Source organism: Dermochelys coriacea, chromosome 6 (genome assembly GCF_009764565.3).
Source record: "Dermochelys coriacea isolate rDerCor1 chromosome 6, rDerCor1.pri.v4, whole genome shotgun sequence".
In the NCBI taxonomy this organism is placed as follows: Eukaryota; Metazoa; Chordata; order Testudines; family Dermochelyidae; genus Dermochelys; species Dermochelys coriacea.
Genome location: NC_050073.1, coordinates 47299540 through 47322584, shown reverse-complemented (window position 1 = coordinate 47322584; position 23045 = coordinate 47299540). Strand labels below are relative to the sequence as shown.

Genomic DNA, 23045 nt, shown 5'->3' with positions numbered 1-23045 from the left:
TTAGGGACGAACACATTTATTAGAGCAGAAGCTTTCGCGAGCTACAGCTCACTTCACCGGATGCATGAAGCGAGCTGTAGCTCGCGAAAGCTTCTGCTCAAATAAATGTGTTCGTCTCTAAGGTGCCACAAGCCCTCTTTTCTTTTTTTTTTTCTCTCTCTCTCTCTTCTTCTTTCTTTCCCTCCCCTTCCCCTTCCCCTCTCCTCCCTTTAAAACCGCAGGAAGCATCAGCTCTGTCAGAACATGCTGATTTGAAGGGGAAATTCCCTCACCTGCTGGGATTAAATTTTAAGGTAGTTTTTTTTTTAAAAAAAAAAAGTATCTTCCCTCTTGGTATGATGAAAAATGTGTGGGTGGGGGTGTGTGTGTGTTTCAGGGAGACAAGGTGTGTGAGGTAATATCTTTTATTGGACCAGCTTCTGTTGGTGAGAGAGAGAGAGAGAGAAAAAAAGCTTTCAGGCTTACACAGAGCTCTGCTTCAGGTGTGCGACCAACACGGTGGCAAGAACACTCCGTTTCAGTGACTCGTTTAAAAATCTCGCTCTGTTGTATGTTTCCTAGTGCAAGATGCTCGGAGGCTAAGTTCAGCATCAGTTAGGGTTGCTATCTTTCTAATCACACAAAACCAAACACCCTAGCCCTGCCCCTTCCCTGAGGCCCTGCCCCCCCACTACATTCCCCCTCCCTCCCTCGCTTTCATTAGGTTGGGGTGTGGGAGCAGGTGCAGACTCTGGGGTGGGGCTGGGGATGCAGGGTTCAGGGTGTGGGAGGAGGCTCTGGGTTGGGGTGCAGGAGGGGTGAAGGCTCCATCTGGGGATGTGGGCTCTGGGGTGGGGCTAGGGATGAGGGGTTTGGGGTGCTTTGGGGGGGGCTCAGGGCTGGGGCAGGGGTTGGGGCACGGGCTTATCTCTGGTGGCTCCCAGTCAGTGATGCAATGAGGGGGCTAAGGAAGGCTTCCTGCCTGTGCTAACTCTGCGCTGTGCCACGGTTCCCGGCCAATGGGAGTGCAGAGACAGTGGTCAGGGCGGGGGTAACATATGGAGCCCAGTGGGTCCCCCTTGTCTAGGAGCCAGACTTGCTGGCCACTTCCAGAGCATAGTGCAGAGCCAACACAGGTAGGGACTAGCCTGCCTTAGACCCACAGCACTGCTGACCGGACATTTAACGGCCTGGTCATCAGTGCTGGCTGGAGCCGCCAGGGTCCCTTTTCGACTGGGTGTTCCGGTCAAAAACCAGACACCTAGTCACCCTAGCATCAGTGAGCAATAACTGCTGTGAAGCCAGTGGAGTTTTGCTTGCTTAAGCAAGAAAAGAATCAGGCCCCTTGTCTGTAGTGGCTACAAGAGGATTAGAAAGCTAATAGCAATGCCAATAGGAACCATTTACACCATTTTAGGAAACCACTATTCTCACAGCAGGCCTGAGACCTTCCAAATCCCTTCTAGCTACCTGATGCTACCAAACATACTCTGTTCTCCTTTGCTGCCAGCATTGAGATCCGGTAACAGAATCTGGAGCAGGACCTCCATCTAGGCAGGCCATTCGTCTGGCTTTAAGCCAGAAACCCCTCTTTTTCCGTGATTGTGTCCCCTTTCCAATATGGAGACAAAACTGGACACAGTTTTGTCTGGTATCATGGATGGGGGATGCCATTTTGAAGAACTTGATGCTTCGCCTCTGCTGGTGTGACCTCACACATACCCTGCATGCGAAGTCACTCCAGAGAGCAGGGCAGTGCGCTTTTCAAAATAGTGTCTTCTGTGCAGTGTGGCCTTGTACAGCTCCCCTCCTCCCCCAAATCCTGAGTTTGACTTAAAAAAAAATCAATTTTTAAAAAAGGTTATTTTTATTTTCCTTTGGTTTCTGAGCCTGCAGGTTGCACGGGGGTCACATTTTCAAGTGTTTCTCGGCAACCCTGAGGGCTTAAACCCTACTTTTTTTTTGTCTAAGCACATGGATCTAGAAGCTAGGCTTTAAGAAAAGCTCCAGATATTGTGAGACTTGCAATAAGATTGTGAAGATTGGTCACTTGCAATAAAATTGTGAGGGATGACAACACTAAGATTGTCCCAGTGTCCTCAACAGTTTTTGCAAATCCAGTTTTTTTCTGCTTCAAATGATTGGAATAATATAGCTGAACTTTGCAGCTTTGGGCTAGATTCTGTTCTCAGTTACACTGGAGGAAAATACACTGAGCTACCTCCAATTTACCCTGGTATTACTGAGATCAGAATACTGCCTCATATGTTCAGCTCTCAGTGAACTAAGGTATTAATCAGAATCCATTAACACCTATCTGGGGCTGTCACAAGGGGAAGTGTTTTCTATTAAGTGCAAATTGGGACCCCTTACTCTGCATCTGCAGTTTCCCTTGGAACAATATTTTTGCAATCATTACAGAAGCTGTGTCAACCCATGTGACAGTTACTTTCCTTTGCTAAATGGATGCTGGTTTTCCCCCCATGCATGGAACCTTTTAATGTGATCAGTCAGCTATTTCTTTATTTCCATATCACTCTAACTTTGGGTATGCTGATTAGTAATGAAAACCTTTGCTTTTCCTAGAGAAGTAATGAAAGGAGTAAATTCCAGAAGGGGCAGGGGAGCTTTTAGTTAGTTAGCGTTATACACAGTCTAATGCAGATAATCCTGCACACAATATATACAATATTCATATGCAGCTAGATTTTATGACCGATTTCATTTTACCAGGCGTATCCACGAGATCACCTAATCTGATCTCCTGCTGTTGCTATATTAGCCAATATCTTATCTTATTAGAGCTCACTGCAGTGAAATATGATGTCCCTTTGCAGAATAAATCCATTTCAGAAATATTGTGAATGAAAGAATCCCAGCTGTTGCTAATATTCCATGCTCATGAAAGAATGTAAACTGATAGTCTCATTAGAAAAACTGTGATTTAACCTCTACACTGCCTATATTACCTGACCATAATCCAACAAATGCTGTTTGATGAATTGTGTTAATTGTATTCACTTACCCTTATTGGATGTGCACATGTACACACAAAATTAATATGACAAGACCAAAACCACTTTGAACCACAGAGACTTATTATTATGGATCAAACTATTTCTTAATAGTTTACTTTTTGTAAAGTATTGCTGCATTTTGCCTTGTAAACAGAACTTCTAACATGAAATATAATCATACATATTTATAAGCCTTTCATTATTTATCCTGGATGATTTGCTACTCAAAAACAATCATCCATTTATCTTTAATCATGTAGTCATGTTAGTCTTGTCCTCTAATTTTTGTCCCTTTTAGTAGGTTTTTTGGAGATTGAAGGTGATATATTCTATGGTGGCATAATTGACCAAGAAGCACTCTAAAAAGAAGCCCAGATAAAGTGTTTACTAGTAGTTTCCTGTAGTGCTCTTTTTCATTACATTGAAATAAAGCTAATGTAACATCATTAGTTGTATCAAATTTTTCCTTGAAGACATTTGGTTTTATTAATGCTGTACTGAAACATTGTACTCAATAAGATCCAGTCTGCCCTTTTTCAGGGCTAAAGGATGAGATCCACAAAGGGATTTATACACCTAAATGCTACTTTAGACACCTAAGTCCAAAATTTAGATCTTCAAAACCCCTGTTCAACTGCCACCTAATTCTGTAGGTATCAAAGTTTCCGCTGGTACAGTCCATTAGGCATGTAAAGATCTATCACAGGGCATGTGCACAGCTGCCTCAGTCCCATCTTACAAATGCCTAAGCCTTGGCAGGATCCTCAAACTATGCATTCCCCCCACCTATCTGACCTGCAGGACTCAATCTGGTAGGCATTCTCAGAGGTCAGCTAACAGAACACAAGTGGTAGTGGGCCCCCTATTAACCTTGAGAGACCCAAGTTCAGCAGGGACATGAATTTGAGTCTGAGTCCTATGTACCAGGTGAGTGCCCTAAGCACTAGAACATAGAGTCATTCTCACTGTTCATCTAGTCTAATGAATATTTAGTTATTTACACAAAGTGGAACAGCTTCACGAGGAGAAATCGAGAGAGACCTCCCAGACTTCTTCATGGCCCAGGGTTAGGGTGCTCTCCTCAGATGTGATTAAAATCCCTGCTCTGAATCAGGCAGAGGGGCAATCTGAATCTTGGTCTTCCACACCCTGGATGAGTGCTCTAATCACCGGGCTCAAGGTTATAAATAAGGGCCACAGCTCCTCCTCCTCATTTTTTTGAGAGAAAAGGCTTAGGATGCCTAATTCCAGGAGAGGATTCACGGCTGTTGTCATAACCATACAGCTAAGGGTAGCCTAGAATTCCTCCTTACCTATAAGGGGTTAAGAAGCTCAAATAACCTGGTTGGCACCTGACCAAAAGGACCATTGGGGAAAGAAGATACTTTCAAATCTGCGGGGGCTTTGTTTGTGGTCTTTGTTTTTGTGTTCTCTGGGGAAGCAGAGAAGCATCAGGTCAGAAAACTTCTTCTAAAATGAGTCTCAATATTGCAAAAAGAGTAAGTAAATAAGGCAAGGTGCGTTTGTTTTTTTTTGTAACTTTAAAGTTTTGCCGAGAGGGGAATCCTCTGTGTTTTGAATTTGATTACCCTGTAAATTTACCTTCCATCCTGATTTTAGAGAGGTGCTTCTTTTACTTTTTTTTCTTTATAATAAAGTTATGTTTTTTAAGAATCTTATTTACCTATTTGGTTGGTAGATTATTCTCAAGCCTTCCCAGCAGGGCCAGCTCTAGGCACCAGCAAAACAAGCCGGTGCTTGGGGTGGCACATTTATAGGGGCAGCATTGCGGCGCCAGCCATGCTGCCCCTAGAAATGTGCCCCCGCTGCCCCAGCTTGCCTCTGCTCTGCCTCCGCCTGCTCCCCTGAGCGCGCCACCGCCACTTTGCTTCTCCCCCCTCCCTCCCAGGCTTGCTGTGCACGAAACAGCTGTTTGGTGCAGCAAGCCTGGGAGGGAGGGAGGGAAGGAGAAGCCGAGCACAAGCACATTCAGGGCAGGCAGCGGTGGTGGAGCGGAGGCGAGCTGGGGCAGGGAGCGGTTCTTCTACCCCTGTTACTTCCTGCGCCCCCCCCCCTTGCTCTGCTCCGCCTGCTCCCCTGAATGCACTGTCTCTCCCTTGCCTGAGAGAGAGGGTGGAAAAGCGGAGAGGCAGCATGTTCAGGGGAGCAGGCTGGTGAGCTGGGGGGGGGGCGGGAGCCACAGGAAGCAATGGGGGGGAGGAGGCAGGGCTCGGGATTTGGGGAAGGGGTGGAGTTGGGGCGGAACCAGGGCGGGGGGGGGCACAAAAAAAACCAGGGGTGGCCAAAATTTTTTTGCTTGGGGTGGCAAAAATCCTAGAGCTGGCCCTGCTCTCCCGGAAGGGGGGTGAAGGGGCTTGGGGGGATATTTTAGGGAAACAGGAACTCCAAATGGTCCTTTTCCTGAATCTTTGTCTAACTCACTTGGTGGTGGCGGCAGTACCCATCCAACAACAAGGAAGGATTTGTGCTTTGGGGAAGTTTTTAACCTAAACTGGTAGAAATAAGATTAGGGGGTCTTTCATGCGGGTCCTCACATCTGTACCATAGAGTTCAGAGTGGGGAGGGAACGGCTGTGAACACTGACAGCTGTGAATCCCAAGTACAGAGAGGTGCCTCCTTCTGGCCCAGAGTTAGATGTCTGTGTGCTTTTCTGGGGGGAAGAAGGGCTTCCCTCATCATTTCCTATCATGTAGCTTAGGTGGCTCCTGCTCAGCATGCTGACTTTTATGGATCCCATTCTCAGGCACCTAACTCTCCCCGTGCATTGTGTAGGGAGCCTGACCACCTAACTGGGAGCTGTTTTTTCCATTAGGCAATAGGGCACCTAAAGTCAGGCATTGCAATGCTGAGCTTAAGTCTTCTATGTGATCTTAGCAAAAGTGGTTCAACTTTTGCTTGCCGGCAGGAGAGCAAGCTGTTTCTTGAACTTGATGGGAATTTGAAATGGGCTTCCACAGTAGCAGGATTCACAAGTTTGCCTCAGTGCCTACAAGGGTGAATTTGGCCAGGATTTATTCTCAGTTGTAGCTAGAGACAATCTCAAACCACAACTATCTGAATCCAGAAGCAGATTTTGAACACCCCAACCTTTGAGGTGTTTGGAAATGGGGGTTTTGTACAGCCCATTATAAAGATTAGGCTAGCTATAAAATTTGGATCCAGATCTAGGTTTCAAGAAAGGGACAGTACACAACAATTTCTATGGCTTTGGGCATTTCCTGACCTATTTACTACCCTAGAAAAGTAAGGCGTTAGTCCAAAGAACTTTAAAGCACCTCATTCCTCCTGCTTAATGCCACGGGAGGAAATTCAGCGTAACTCTCGATCCAAGAATTCTTGCTGCATAGTCCCTGGATAGGGCAGAATATGTTACAGTCCCTGTAGTAGGTGACATATTGGGGGCATGGCTAGGGAAAGTATGTGTTGCCACAGTGCCTCTACTCTTCAGCGATTTTAGAATAAAATGTAATGATATTTCTATCTACAAGGTCCACTTTAGACCATTGTGGGCATGGGAAGTATTTGGGAGGTGACCCAGGTCCAATAGAGCCATCTGAGTAAGAGGAAGCAAGTTTTTATTTTCAAGGAACCATCCCAGATAATTATTTTCCTGCTGACAGGCAGGACAGCCCCTTTAAGTGTTCATTACCTCGGGTTTTAAGAGGAAATTAGCAAACATCACACAGTTTACTGGAAAAAGTGCTGGAGGTGAAAATTAAATATATAGTTATGTAGACTTCAATTACCAAAAGAGAATTTTCCTCTTCTGTCTAGGGTGGCAGAAGCTAGAGATGAGTGCTGTGTTCAATGAACATTAGTGATTTTTTCTTATTGTGTGACATTTCGGTTTCCTAAGCTGGTGGTCAAATACAATAGCTTTATTAAAGCCCCAATTCAGTTAGAAAGAAGAATGCATCTTTCTGCTACTGTAGCCCTCATGAGTAATCAGGGTCTGACAGCCCTATTGGAAAATAATGTTCTGAAGTGTGAAACAAAGAAATCAATGGCTAAGATCCATTCTGCATATATCCTAATGTCTCCTTCATCCCAAAAGTAGAGGGATCACTTTTCTTGAATAAGTATCTTATCCAGGCACCATGCTTATTTAGTTCCAGGTTCCTTTGGAGCAGGTACAACAGTTCCACATGCTTAACCATGCAAACTGTTGATCAAGTTCCTCTGATGTGCCCTACTTTTTTTTATATAGAGGGTGTGACATTCTGTTCTGTGGGGGGAGCAGCCTGTAACCCCCCTATATTCCTCATTTTTATATAATTGTGATCTTGCATATAAAGCATATCTTGTAAGGTAACAGGGGAAAGCTTATGATCTGCTGAAAGTCATTTCTCTATCCATATATGTATATCATTATGCACATGAAGTTATGAGAATTGTGTTTTATGGTTATCACTAAAACATGCTGTAAGTTGGGGAATCAGCCAGATATTAGCTCCCCAGAGGCAACAGCAAGGAAAGTAACCAACACCCGAGCGAGGTGTCAGACAACCCATCAACAACCATTGTCCAGCAAGGGAGCTACAATTCAATGACTCATCAGCATGAAGCCACACCAGGGGAATTGCTCAACCTTGCCTGGAGAGTCAGCAATGCCCCCCCAGACATGCCTGGATTTGTGTGTTCCCGTAGCCCATGGGACTGAGGGTATAAATCAGAACACAGCAGACCCATGCTTCACCTTTCTCCTGCCCCCACCTATGCTGCAAGCAACAAAGACACTGAGAAGAAGACTGAAGTCTCCAACAGAGAAGACTGCAATATCCAGTGGGGTGAGAAAAACTGCTTAGTCTAGTTGTTGCCCAGTCTAATAAGGTTGAGAGTTTACACAGTGTGCTTATATTTTATTTCTTTTGGTAACTAACTGACTTTTTGCCTGTCACTTAATATCACTTAAAAACTCTCTTTTGTAGTCAATACATTTCCTTTACTGTGTGGCAAATGTGCTCAGGTTTGCAAAGGCTGGTGTATATCCACTTTACATTGATGAAGTGGTGAACCAATTAATAAATTTGCACTGCTCATCTAATATAGCTGAGAGTGGGGCTCAACATTTGGTTGTGTTGAGTGATCACAGCGCCTGGAGGGGCTTTCTGCTTGTCACTAGCAACGCATTGTGAGAGAGAGCCCAGCGGGGAGAGAGTTTAGGGGGTACAGTCCCAGGTTGCACCCTGGGGATCCTGTCACAGAGAGTACTGAACTGAGAACTTGCCTTCTGAGCTGGATTGAAGCTTATGTATCTAGCAGTAAGGAATGAGTGCAAGAAATTATAATGCAACCTACTGGGAAGAGATCATTTGTAAAGAAATGAACCAATTTTGGTCCAAGTCTATGGAGGCAACGTTACACTCTTTAGACAAAATGAAAAGAAACAATTTTAGTGCAGCTCTATGGAGGCCATAGTCCAATGTAATTATGATGGGCAAATTGATGTTCTAATGCAAGTTTGCTATTGCTGAAATGAAAGGAGATGAATCCACAAAAATACAAAGGATATTACAAAATAAGGTTTAAATTAACTTAGAGGGACTCTGTAAAGTATACAGAACCAGAGATCTCCTGCCTGTTTCTCTCTAGAATTGAAAAGTGTTCTTGTGAGCTGTTCGTGTTATACTAAGTGCCACAAGCCACAATTGGCAGGTAATGTGGGCATGCCAAACTTGTGGCCATAAAAACATAGAATGTACACAGTGTCATGTAATGCTAATATATAGTTCTCCTACAGAACTGTATAGACTTTAGTTACTCCTCACAACACTCATGTGCAGTCCTTAAATAGAATTAGTCCCACTTACAGATGGAAAACCTGTGGCAGACATGCTAAATGACTTGTCCAAAGCCACAGATCAAACCTGTGAGCACACTTGGATTAGAAGTCAGGAAGATCCTAGATCTCAGTCTGAGAGAGAGAGGAAGGCTTCCAAAGGAGCAGAATTGTGCCCCTAAAGAATGTCCTCAGTTGGGAGTAACTGTATCTCTCCGTTTCCCCTTTCAGACACCCAAGCCCTGATTCTACAGTCCACCTAAACTATGGACAGTATAGAGTCAATGCTCTTGAACTTGTTGGGGGCAGAGCTGGCACATATTATTGTGACTCAAGAACCCCTTAATGCCAACTGGCAAAGGGGTTACAAGAATATCCTGATTCTGGTATGTACAGTCTAGTCCACCAAAGAATGTCACGAGAGGTCTTAAATGAAAGCCAGGGTCCATGGGTCATTAATATTATTGTGAAATGAACATACAGACAGTATGTAAGGAGTTATATATATATTGAAAATATAGTTTTGAAGTCTGTATCAAGGCTGAGGTGAAAAACTAGTCCTCCAGACAGAAGGTAAGAAATGTTTCTTTCTCTGTCAGGATGTAAATTAAGCATTATAAGCTAACACAATGGATGCCCATTTACATACAAAGTCAGATGTTAACAATGACATGTTAAATCAATAGAGATGCAGCACATAGGAAAAACAAGGACAGACAATGAATCAAAAGACTTTGATTGAGAGAAACTTTTCTAGACAGGTTTATCTGGTAGTTAAGTTTAGCCTCTAGCAAGTGTGTTATGATTTTGTTTTATATGTAACCATTTGTTTCCAATATTCTTACAATCACTTGAATTATGAATCTTTGATTATGAATGTATTCTTATTTTTATTATAAATATATCTCAGTGCTATGGTGTTAAGCGAAATGCTGGTCCTGAGCTGAATCTTACAATCTGATGCATACACTGTTCCTTTGTGGACAGCAGACCTAGTATTTCTGTGAGTAGCCAGTTACAGGCTGGATATAAGAACATAAGAATGGCTATATTGGATCAGACCAAAGGTCCATCCAGCCCAGTATCCTGTCTACCGACAGTGACCAATGTGAGGTGCCCCAGAGGGGGTGAACCTAACAGGAAATGATCAAGTGATCTCTCTCCTGCCATCCATCTCCACCCTCTGACAAACAGAGGCTAGGGACACCATGCCTTGCCCATCCTGGCTAATAACCATTAATGGACTTAACCGCCATGAATGTATCCAGTTCTCTTTTAAACCCTGTTATAGTCCAAGCCTTCACAACCTCTTCAGGCAAGGAGTTTCACAGGTTGACTGTGCGCTGAGTGAAGAAGAACTTCCTTTTATTTGTTTTAAACCTCCTACCCATTAATTTCATTTGGTGGCTCTTAGTTCTTATATTATGGGAACAAGTAAATAACTTTTCCTTATTCACTTTTGCCACACCACTCATGATTTTATATACCTCTATCATATCCCCCCTTAGTCTCCTCTTTTTCACACAGGTGAATGCTTCAAAAAGACTCAAGTTCTGGAGTGACCTATTATTAATCTGCAATGCAAAGTAAGAGCTGGCATAGCCCAGAGGTGAGTGCTTGAGTGGCTAGGTTAGGAAGCCGACAGCCGACTAAGCACAAGCAGAACTCCCTCATGCTATAAGCAGGAGGTAACAAAGTGTCTCACAGTCCTGGGTACCCTGAGAATTATTAGAGATACTTGACACCACCTTTGTGTTACCCTGATCCTGTGACTGGCAGGAGGCGGGGCTTGCCCTGAGGGCTGCTCTTATGCTCAATTAGCAACAGCCCCAATGGGCTGTTTTGACAGCCAGGTATTGTGGGGTGTGAGGATGCCCTTACTACACACTCTTTACCTAACAGACAGTACCCTCTACACTAGGGTCAAGAGGAGAGATGGCAGAGCTACTTTGATGGCTCTGCATCAACCAGTTTCCCCCTACACAAAAGGAATCCTGATGGGGCTGTGTGCACTCAGTCAGCGGCTGCTGAAGCAAAGCAAATCAGGCAGAGCAGACCCCAGAATCAAACTTCAGGCTATTCATATCCCTGCTCAATACCCTACTACTGTAGACCCACTACTAGGGATCTATTAAGAATGCAGCGGGCAAATGCCATAATGATAAGAGTTAGGGATATGCAATTAGTGATCCCTACTGCTCAAAGGGTGAAACCAAATATAGGTGCTGATTAAAAGATCAGACTGAAAAACAAACAAAACCTGGGGCCCTGTGAGGAACTGCAGGACAGAACTTTTCCTCTCCTATTCAGCTACCTATGCGAAACTTATAAAGAAGTCATTTCACGGGCCCTCTTAATCAGGAGTCACAAAAGGACATTCTGAAACAGGACACTGGGATGGAACTGCACGCTCCACATATTTATGAGTGTATGACCCCAGACATGCCTCCAATGCCTTTGTATAGTTCTTAGCTGTGGTCATCTGGTATGAGGAGGGAATCCATGACAAGCTTCTTAGATACATGTTTATGGCGCTTTTACAGAACATGAAGATGTATTTTTGGAAGGGGGTGCAAAGGGAGTAATTGAGCATTGATCCATAATGTACCTCAGAGTCTCGCATGGATTCCACCTCAGGCTCAGTGTGGGAAAATGTCAGTTTTAAAATGAGTCAGAAAGAAGCAGTTGGTTTAGGAACCTATTTAAGGCAAACAATCCCACTCAGTCATTGGGAAACACAAGAGTTCTGCTGTCAATCTTTATCAGTGAAGATATTTAAAAAAATATACAGGGGAAGAAAAATCAAATCCTGACAAAGGAATGTTGCTCAACACATTTAGAACCAGTCCAGCCAACTCTCCTTTTAGATAAAAGGCTTTTTTAAAATTTATTTCAATACATTGCCTTCAAGCAGAGTGAATTTAAAATGTAAAAGCTGTTTCTTCTTGCCCCATCCCTATCCATACCTTAATACTGTATAATGCTAGATGACCTGGTTGAAATCTACCTGTTCAAGAGGATCAATAAGCTTTGTGGGTTTTGCATCCATGGAAACACATATTTTACATACCATTTTATCCCAAACAAAGGAAAATTAAATACTTAATGTGAAAAGACTTCAGGTTTCAAGTCAGAGAGTGAGAGAGAGAGAGAGAGAAAGACAGAGAGAAAAAAAGAAGATTTTGCCTTGAGGTGGAAACATGTCATACAGAATTACTAATGCAACGCACTTAAGAAAAGTGTTGACAGAACAAAACTTGAGGCTCTGTGAGGAGCATCTGAATGCTGCAGGCTGTCTTAGCTGCTGTTATGAGCCGTTTAGTCCTAACCGGAGAGCCATCCACAAAGAAAATAAATATTTTCAAAAAGCAACAGTGGGGAAAAAGAAGAAAAATATTTGAAAGCAACCTAGCATTACATCTCAGTAAAGCTTTGTGCTGGGCTAAATAAATTCCAAAATCTGATGCTACCCTGACTTATACTGGTATAAAGCAGAAGAACCAGACTGTAAAACTGGGGGTGAGTCAGATCAGAATTAGATTCCCCTATTCCTTCCTGAGTAGTAGAATCATTAACAATAATAGATGATGCTTGCCATTAAATTGCATATGTTATCAAATGATCTACAGAGGTCTCACCTACTTGTAATTACTTAATTTCATTATCTTTATGTGCTAATAAAGGTTTATTTTCTTTTAAAATAATCCAATATAGTATTTTACCTTAATTAAATTAGGTAGTTAATAGCATACAATGCATATTTTAAAAAAAATGACAGGACTGATTCTCTGCTGCCTTGCCCCTTGTTTATTATTTGCACCAACAAAAAGTGAGTGCAAAGTGGTACTAACATGCTACCATTCTGATTCAGTTTAGTTTTATACCCACATTACACAGAGGCAAATTACTACAAAGGGGAAAGACAGTAGAAAATCAGGTCCTACATTTGGATGTGTCTAGCCAAGTGGTTACATTTCACTGAATCTTACCAGTGCTTCCTTTTGTCGTTGTTCAATATATATACATATGTGTTTATGCCGGGGTGCTGGAACAATTTTTATAGTGGGGGTGCTGCTGAGGGAAGTCATGGAAACCAAGTCTTTGGTGTTTCTTATTACTACTTCAAGCCATAGGGTATGACTGCACCCCTACTAGCAGCACCACTGTATATGTGGTGCTGAATTTGGCTAGACCCACTAGCCAACTTCAAATTTCAATAGAAATCGTTTTTATCTTCCAGGCCAAACAAGCATAATTCTCCAACATGAAATCATCATTGTCTACCTGAGAATTCATTTGCCAACTTTAACATTCAGTAGATTTAGTTACAACCATGCAACTTTTTTTTCATGTAGACAAACACATTGGCCCAGTGGGACATATTCATAAGAGCTTTGTAAAGGGCTATGAATTGATAAGTGATGTGAGCCTGAGGAAGTGTAAGGTTGGTGTAACTTGCATGGAGGGACCTGCAAGAAGGTATAAATTACTCCAGCTTAAACATCCTTCACTTCACTTAGATTTATTGTTTTTTGACCCTTCAATTGACTTCTCTTAGGCACATCAGTTAACTTCAGTGTACCTTGGTTTTCATATCTGTAATATAAGGACAATAATATACCCCTTGCAAGGGGCTTGATTCATGTTTGTAAACCACTTTAAGATCCATGCATGAACAGTCCTATAGAAGTGCAAAGCCTTATTATTACATTGTTAATATCACTTCATTTATATTACTATTGATGAGATTTTGATGTGCTATATTATTAATAAGTATTCTTATATATTCATGCTGTATCACAGGTCGCTGATAGTGGTATACAGATGCTGCTCTCTTCTCCTTATATTTGCCTTTTTTCACAAATTTCTGCACGATTTGTGAATACATAAAATGTTAAAAGTCAAGACTGGAGGATGCTGTCACATCTCGTCGCATAAAGGAATCCATTTGACAAACCTGTATTTATTGTGCTATTATTCAAACTGAAAAATGAAATGCTAACAAACTTTGTGAATAATCCATATCAGGCAGCATGATCATTTTTAAAGTCATTCTACGAGCACACTCCCCCATCTGAGAATAAATTCTCTTGATGACAGTGAGCATACTGATACTTGCTGTAAGTGAAAGAAGCTTATGGGGACCATTAAAATGCCATCACATTGGAAAGTAACGGTGAAGTAAATATCTATTTGCATTTGTATAATAAAATAACTTGTCATCTTCAATATATCACCATAAGTGGTGTCTGAGAGAGTTTCTGGAGCAGCATGTCTCTTTGTGGGCATGTCCTATTATCTCAGTGCAGCAAATAGAAGGGGGCATGTAGCACAGGCTCATGTCCTAAAAAAAGGTTTAAATTACAGCATGTATTTATATGTATTGAGAATGTTGGCATCTGAGAACCTGTAGCAAAGTGCAGATGAGTGTGAATGTTGTCTATATGCTGTGGGAGGCATAGCATGCTTAATGATTTGAGCAAGGGACTAGGAGTCCATACTCTTGGTTTCTATTTCTAGATATGTTATTAGCTCACGCTGTGGCCTTGGGCAAGTCACTTACCTGCTCTGTGCCTCAGTTTCCCCATAACAAAATGAACATAATACTTTTTACCTACATCAGAAGTATATTGAAAGGCTTAGTTCATTAGAGAGTGTTCCATCCTGTTAGTTGAAATAAGCTGAGTTACGGGAGATAACAGCCTCCTGATAAAATGTCTGGAAGCTGGGGACAGGGCATTTTCTGTTAAGAGACTCTTACCTCTGGAGTCCATTTCCTCAGCTGGACTGAGAAAGTCCAAGTTTTTTGCCCTTTATGGCATACTACAAGGTCTCTCTCATTAGCCAGCCCTTTTCTGGTAAGGTGTTTTGGAGGTTTTGTAATGATTATTGTGGTCAGATTGTCCATGGGTAGATCTATAGATAATACTTAGTCCTGCCATGAGTTCAGGGGACTCTCAAGGTCCCTTCCAGTCCTATTATTCTATGATGTCCATCTACCTATTTCCTACTGGCAGTATGGCTCCAGTAAGAGCTAGGCTGCTGTTGCCCAGGGTCCTCATACAACTTCTCACTAGCAGCCATGGGGGCAACCAAGCGGGAGATCAAGTAGCTACAAACTTCATGAACCCCTTCTTAGACTTCTGTGCAATAATCTGGGATCTGAGCAGAGAATGGCATCAAGGAGATGGATGATCTCCTAGTCCTTGCCCTTCCAGCCCCACCCATAAGGTCTCACCAAGTCTCAGCATTATGGAATCCCAATGGAAGGGCCTCCACAGAGTCCAAGGGTGGTGGTGGAGTGCCATGTAGACAGCAGAGGCCCCATTCTACACTATCTAAGGTGTGTGGGGGGGAGTCAATCTGGTCATTATTATTAATATTAGTGGTAGCTGAAATAGTAAAAAGCTAAAAGGAAGGGCCTTGATGGAAAATAGTTTTTCCAAAAAGGACGAAGAGGGGAGACGCCTTTGGCATGGCTCTAAAATACCCTGATACAAATGCTACCAATTTGATGTGTAAAACCCTTGTTAATTTCACTGCGAGGAGGAATGTGGCACTGACAAAGAGAAAGGTGCAAGTTTGGTGTAAATCAATAACTACCTTAATGAATCAGAGGGGTATCCGTGTTAGTCTGGGTCTGTAAAAGCAGCAAAGAGTCCCGTGGCACCTTATAGACTAACAGACATATTGGAGCATAAGCTTTTGTGGGTAAGTACATGCACCCAACGAAGTGGGTATTCACCCATGAAAGCTTATGCTCCAATATGTCTGTTAGTCTATAAGGTGCCACAGGACTCTTTGCTACCTTCATGAAGTAAATATACAGAAAGCTTGGTTTTTGCCATCCAGTCTTACTGGAAAATGTCAGCCAAATTTCCCACTTATTTTGGATAAAATCTGTGTGCAACTATCAGAATGCAGAAGAAGAATCTTATGCTGCTAGCAGCTTTAGTCAGTCAAACCTGCAGAGTAATATTATGTTTGTAGAAGACAGCACAGCTGCTTTCGGAAAAGTCCATCTCAAAATTCTACACCACCTACCATCTCTCTGATGATATATTGCAGGAGCGCTGGTAGAGTTATCAGGGAGCTTACTGGTTTTTTGTCCATCTGTTTTACTCCTGTCTTAATATGCTGTACAGTCTTGCTGCCAGCTTAGTGACATGAGGAGCCATTGTCACATTGAAGTGAGGGAGGAAGAGGTTTGGGTGTTGCTGGTTCTGAGCAGCTTTCATCCAGAGCCAAAGAAAGACTTCCTAAGTAACATTTGTGCTTACAGCTGTTTTGATCCAAGTTCAATTTTGACATTTTATGTGAATTGGTGACCTATGAGCAGCAATATGTTACCCATTTGTCAACCAACTGTTAGAAATGTACTTTAGTGTGTATACCATTCCTGGCCTGAGTCTCTTTTATATGCTCAAAGGCAGCATTATAAATGTCTTGCAGAACTTATAATCAAAAGCCCTGTTACCCAAAACATGGTTCTATTCTGTTTCTATTCAGTTTCGTGGCAGATAAGTGTCTGAGTGTGAATTGTTTCAGAGTAGCAGCCGTGTTAGTCTGTATTCGCAAAAAGAAAAGGAGTACTTGTGGCACCTTAGAGACTAACAAATTTATTTGAGCATAAGCTTTCGTGAGCTACAGCTCACTTCATCGGAGTGTGAATCATTTCACTACTTTCCCTTCAGCATGAAGGAGCTCAAGCTGAGAGCTTGAAAAATATAGAATTAAAAAGACATAGATGAGTTTAGATCAAAATAAAGGTTTTCTAAAGAGATCATTTTACAAAATAACATCCATGGAAATTTTTTCATGATTTTTTTTCATTTCAGCAGAAACAGTTTAATTTTCAAGGAATAACATCCACAGTCCAGATTCTGCAACATCCTACTAAAGAAGAAGAGGACTGGAAAATGAAACCGATTAGAAACTCATGATAAATATAGTGCGCTTCATTGATTTCCATTATATAAATTGAATGAAGTACAAAAAGTAAACTAACTATATAGACAGTGTGCTGACCAGTAAATTATATTTTTATTTTATCTCCCGTTTTAATAATCTAAGTGTATTACCAACATAAGGAAGGAAATTTGCTTTTTAAAAACATGAGGTGCAACTAGCAACATTCCTTTAAGCCTTCCATGTCCAACAGGACTGTCTTTCTTTTAAAAGTTTGAAACATAGCAGCAGCTCACTGTAAATCACAAGCTGCTGTGAAAGCTGCCAGTCATTAGTTGACATCCTTTGTTCAATAGCTGACAGACACTTGAAGAACCTCATTAACATCCATAATGGAAGCTTTCATCCATATCACACCTTCAAGTCTCTCAGGTTTGCTGTTCATGCATGTAAATATACAGTAAGGAACTATTCTCCTTTGTTACAGTCTGAAGTAATAATTTCCTACATTTATACAGCACCTCTCCTCCGGAGGATACCACATCAACTGAAATGACCCAGCTCCTCCTCGGCAAATTTGTTCTATCAATTATTTTTTAGTCCTTCCTATTTAAGAACCTTCTATCCTCCAAGAAGAACTTTTCTAAGGGAAGACCGAGGTTAAATATCAGGAGGAGAAATATTCCTAACCATGAGGTCTGTTAGACTGTGGAATGTTAGTCTCTCGGGAGAAACTGAGGAAATCCCAATCATATGAGTCAATTGAGATTAGACTGGGCAAAACCTTGGAGGATATACTGTAGGAAAAAAGAAAAGGAGTACTTGTGGCACCTTAGAGACTAACAAATTTATTTGAGCATAAGCTTTCGTGAGCTACAGCTCACTTCATTGGATGCATTTGGTGGAAAATACAGTGGGGAGATTTATATACACACACAGAGAACTTGAAACAATGGGTTTTATCATACATACTGTAAGGAGAGATCACTTAAGATGAGCTATTACCAGCAGGAATGGGGGGAAAGAGGAAAACCTTTTATGGTGATAATCAAGGTGGGCCTTTTCCAGCAATTAACAAGAACATCTGAGGAACAGTGGGGGGTGAGAAATAACATGGGGAAATAGTTTTACTTTGTGTAATGACCCATCCACTCCCAGTCTCTATTCAAGCCTAAGTTAACTGTATCCAGTTTGCAAATTAATTCCAATTCAGCAGTCTCTCGTTGGAGTCTGTTTTTGAAGTTTTTTTGTTGAAGGATAGCCACTCTCAGGTCTGAAATCGAGTGACCGGAGAGATTGAAGTGTTCTCCGACTGGTTTTTGAATGTTATAATTCTTGACATCTGATTTGTGTCCATTTATTCTTTTATGTAGAGACTGTCCAATTTGACCAATGTACATGGCAGAGGGGCATTGCTGGCACATGATGGCATATATCACATTGGTAGATGCGCAGGTGAACGAGCCTCTGATAGTGTGGCTGATATGATTAGGCCCTATGATGGTGTCCCCTGAATAGATATGTGGACAGAGTTGGCAAAGGGCTTTGTTGCAAGGATAGGTTCCTGGCTTAGTGGTTCTGTTGTGTGGTGTGTAGTTGCTGGTGAGTATTGCCTCAGGTTGGGGGGTTGTCTGTAAGCAAGGACTGGCCTGTCTCCCAAGATCTGCGAGAGTGATGGATCGTCCTTCAGGATAGATTGTAGATCCTTGATGATGCGTTGGAGAGGTTTTAGTTGGGGGCTGAAGGTGATGGCTAGTGGTGTTCTGTTATTTTCTTTGTTGGGCCTATCCTGTAGTAGGTGACTTCAGGTGGGTATTGTAGTTGTAAGAATGCATTATAGAGATCTTGTAGGTGTTTGTCTCTGTCTGAGAGGTTGGAGCAAATGCGGTTATATTGTAGAGCTTGGCTGTAGACAATGGATCGCGTGGTGTGATCTGGATGAAAGCTAGAGGAATGTAGGTAGGAATAGCCGTCAGTAGGTTCTGATATAGGGTGGTGTTTATGTGACCATTGTGTATTAGCACCATAGTGTCCAGGAAGTGGATCTCTTGTGTGGACTGGTCCAGGCTGAGGTTGATGGTGGGATGAAAATTGTTGAAATCATGGTGGAATTCCTCAAGGGCTTCTTTTCCATGGGTCCAGATGATGAAGATGTCATCAATGTAGCGCAAGTAGAGTAGGGGCATTAGGAGACGAGAGCTGAGGAAGCGTTGTTCTAAGTCAGCCATAAAAATGTTGGCATACTGTGGGGCCATGCGGGTACCCATCGCAGTGCTGCTGACTTGAAGGTATACATTGTCCCCAAATGTGAAATAGTTATGGGTGAGGACAGTCACAAAGTTCAGCCATCAGGTTAGCCATGACATTATCGGAGATACTGTTCCTGACGGCTTGTAGTCCATCTTTGTGTGGAATGTTGGTGTAGAGGGCTTCTACATCCATAGTGGCCAGAATGGTGTTTTTAGGAAGATCACCGATGGATTGTAGTTTTCTCAGGAAGTCAGTGGTGTCTCGAAGATAGCTGGGAGTGCTGGTAGCATAGGGCCTGAGGAGGGAGTCTACATAGCCAGACAATCCTGCTGTCAGGGTGCCAATGCCTGAGATGATGGGGCGTCCAGGATATCCAGGTTTATGGATCTTGGGTAGCAGATAGAATACCCCAGGTCGGGGTTCCAGGGGTGTGTCTGTGGATTTGTTCCAGGAACCTATCCTTGCAACAAAGCCCATTGCCAACTCTGTCTACATATCTATTCAGGTGACACCATCATAGGGCCTAATCACATCAGCCACACTATCAGAGGCTCTTTCACCTGCGCATCTACCAATGTGATATATGCCATCATGTGCCAACAATGCCCCTCTGCCATGTACATTGGTCAAACTGGACAGTCTCTACATAAAAGAATAAATGGACACAAATCAGACGTCAAGAATTATAACATTCAAAAACCAGTCGGAGAACACTTCAATCTCTCCGGTCACTTGATTACAGACCTAGGAGTGGCTATCCTTCAACAAAAAAACTTCAAAAACAGACTCCAACGAGAGACTGCTGAATTGGAATTAATTTGCAAACTGGATACAATTAACTTAGGCTTGAATCGAGACTGGGCGTGGATGGGTCATTACACAAAGTAAAACTATTTCCCCATGTTATTTCTCACCCCCACCCCACCGTTCCTCAGACATTCTTGTTAACTGCTGGAAATGGCCAACCTTGATTATCACCATCATAAAAGGTTTTCCTCCTTCCCCCCCCCCTCCGCTGGTAATAGCTCATTTTAAGTGATCACTCTCCTTACAGTGTGTATGATAAAACCCATTGTTTCATGTTCTCTGTGCGTGTATATAAATCTCCCTACTGTATTTTCCACTGAATGCATCTGATGAAGTGAGCTGTAGCTCACAAAAGCTTATGCTCAAATAAATTTGTTAGTCTCCAAGGTGCCACAAGTACTCCTTTTCTTTTTGCGAATACAGACTTACACAGCTGCTACTCTGAAAACTGTAGGAAAAGAAATTCGCATTGACCAGAGACTAAACGGAGGGACGAATTAGATGATTCAGTAGGGCTCTTTCATTTCTGATTTCTGAGGCTCAGATTTCTTGTTTATTACTGTTCTTCTACGAAATTCCTTAGGGGTCTATGGCATTGAGGGAGGCAGCATCCCACTAGTTGTTTCTACCAGGCTTTCCCAGTGTAAACCTCCCCCCCCCCCGCTACTTTTGATCAATTTCTACACATAATTGTTTTTACGAGCCTGCAGATGATTGCCTTGCTTTTTGATATATTCTGAAATATCCCATAATACAGCAGCTCATAAAATGTCCTACAGTCCTGATTCTTGTAACTCTGTTTATTTGGGCTCCTGGAAGTCTGCTGGCTTGCAAGCAGAGGAAGGAGCAGGGAGTACTGCTGTTAGTCTCCTTGTCACTGTTAACAGCAAGCAGGATAAAACCATGTAATAAATAATGCTTGCCATTGATATGATCAGTAGCAGCTTTTAGCTCCAAATTGCAGCCAAATTCATGCTCTCAGCCTTTCCTGGGTGTAAATGAGAACATAATTTAGCCTACTTTTATATAACAAATTGCAAGTGTAGTAGGGCCTGATTCTGAACTCACATGGTTGTAAATCAGGAATATCTTCATTGGTGTGAACAGTTACTCTGCTGTACAACTGGAGTGAAAGGAGAATAAAACCATTAATGTCAATCCACATTCATCCATAATGTATGTCCATGATTTTGCATTGCAACAATACACAAACTTTTGACACCAGTGTAAATTCTGTATAATTTTAACAAATCAAAGGAAACTATTAGTTTCTCTTATCAGGAAAAAAATTAAATGCTGCTTAAAACTTCTAGGAGTGTGGAGGTGACTCAGCCAAACTGAGGGAAATTGACTAACTGGAGTCATTTAAACAAATACAGTGAATAGGTTCCCACCTCAACTCTAAAAAATTGTACACAGAAGAAAAAATTCACACAGGCAGCTTTGAAACATGGTTTATTAATGCACTTTCCCCCACAGCAGGACACAAGGAGGAAGCTAGCAAGACAGGCACATTAAAAAAGTATTACTCCTACAACTGAAATTTACAGATATGCAGAAATAAACCATACTTCTTTTGTGCTACATTTGAGATACCAATGTAAAATGTATTCATTCCTTCCTCTATTATGTGCTACATTAATGCTATTAGTGTGTTAATACCACTTTAGCTAAGTGCCTGTCTGTCCTTACTTTCAGGGGATTTTGCAAGATGTCAGCGGTGGAATGAATAGGCTTTTTTTGGGGGGAAGGGGGTTTGTTTTGTTGTAAAATGGAGCACATTTTGAGATAAAATCACTCAGCCACTTTTGAATTAGTGGTGGAATGGGAGGGGGGGAGAAAAAAAGACAAGCAATAAGCTGAATCATTTCAAATCTAACCTCTAGTTAATAAAATAAAATATCAGCCTCATGGTTGATCCCAGTTGTGGTCTTCTGTGCTGCTGGAACTCAAAAGTCACTATCAATTGAACATCAGGATGTGCTGGGTCCATTTCACAGCACAGGGTCCACTTAACTGCACCTGCAATGCAATCCCGCATCTATGCCTGCTCCTTTTAAGTGCTGGAGCATACACACCCTTCTTGTCTGTCCTACTGCACTGAAGTGCTGCACATTGCAGAAGAACAGACTCCATTCTGGGGCGCATCTTGATCAGAATACTCTCTGTTCTGACAATAAAGAAAAGGAGTACTTGTGGCACCTTAGAGACTAACAAATTTATTTTAGCATAAGCTCCGATGCATCCGATGAAGTGAGCTGTAGCTCACGAAAGCTTATGCTCAAATAAATTTGTTAGTCTCTAAGGTGCCACAAGTACTCCTTTTCTTTTTTGCGAATACAGACTAACACGGCTGCTACTCTGAAACCTGTTCTGACAATGAGATTATTTCATTGGATCTGGATGGAGAGGTTTGTCACTTTGGGAAATACTTCTAAAAATCTAAAGTGAAAATGCATCATTCAATTGATAATAATACTTTGCCTTTCTATAGCGCCTTCTATTTGAGGGTCTCTACGTGTTTTGGAAACATTAATGAATTAATTCATACAACATTTTAGTATGACAATCCCCATTTTGCAGATGGGAAAACTGTGGCAGAGAGAGGTTAAGTGACATGCACACGATCAGATAATACACTGACAGGCACAGTATAAAAACCTAACTTGAATAGGTCACATAGAAAGTCTGAAACAAAGCTAGGGTTTAGCATTCTGGATCTCCTGAGTCCCAGACCCATGCTCTCAGCACTAGGCAATGCTCCCTGCTCACAGTGTAACAGGCAGAATACTAAGCAGTAAGACATCTTCTAAAAAGCCCTCTCCTCAATCTTGCACCTAGCAGAGACCAGCAGCAAAGCATTCTTTTTGCCAAAATATAAAAGGTATGCTAGATATATTTAGCCCATTCCTAGACAGTTAAGTGGTAAAGAGAGCTGAAATTTGTAGAGTTCTAAAAGCTTCTGCCGTGTGCAAGCTTTCACACTGCACTCTGCCAACCTGTCTCAATTCTGACATGGAGAGGCCAACTGCAGGAGGAAAAGCGGGCAGAGATGTGCCTGGTTGTCTGCATTTCATTTCCCGTATTCACTGTGGCCCAAATGTTTTGCTCGACAACAACAAAAAATGAAAATGAGTCTATTTTCCCCTCCAATGTAGATCTATTGGCAAGTGAAAAATGCAAATCAATTTTGATAGTAAAACATGCAAAAGGTTGAATTCCAGTATTGCCCCATTTGAAAGTTTCTTGAAAAATGGGATTTCTGGATTGTGAAATGCTCCAGA

The 23045-nt window shown here is 42.1% G+C and overlaps 1 long non-coding RNA gene across 1 annotated transcript; it reads left to right on the top strand.

Annotated features, from left to right (window-relative positions):
• The first annotated feature begins 191 nt into the window (after window positions 1-191).
• On the top strand, window positions 192-16722 carry LOC122460521. The gene is made up of 2 exons (XR_006281879.1): window positions 192-293; window positions 16638-16722. It is a non-coding gene; the product is annotated as an uncharacterized LOC122460521 (long non-coding RNA).
• The last annotated feature ends 6323 nt before the right edge of the window (window positions 16723-23045 follow it).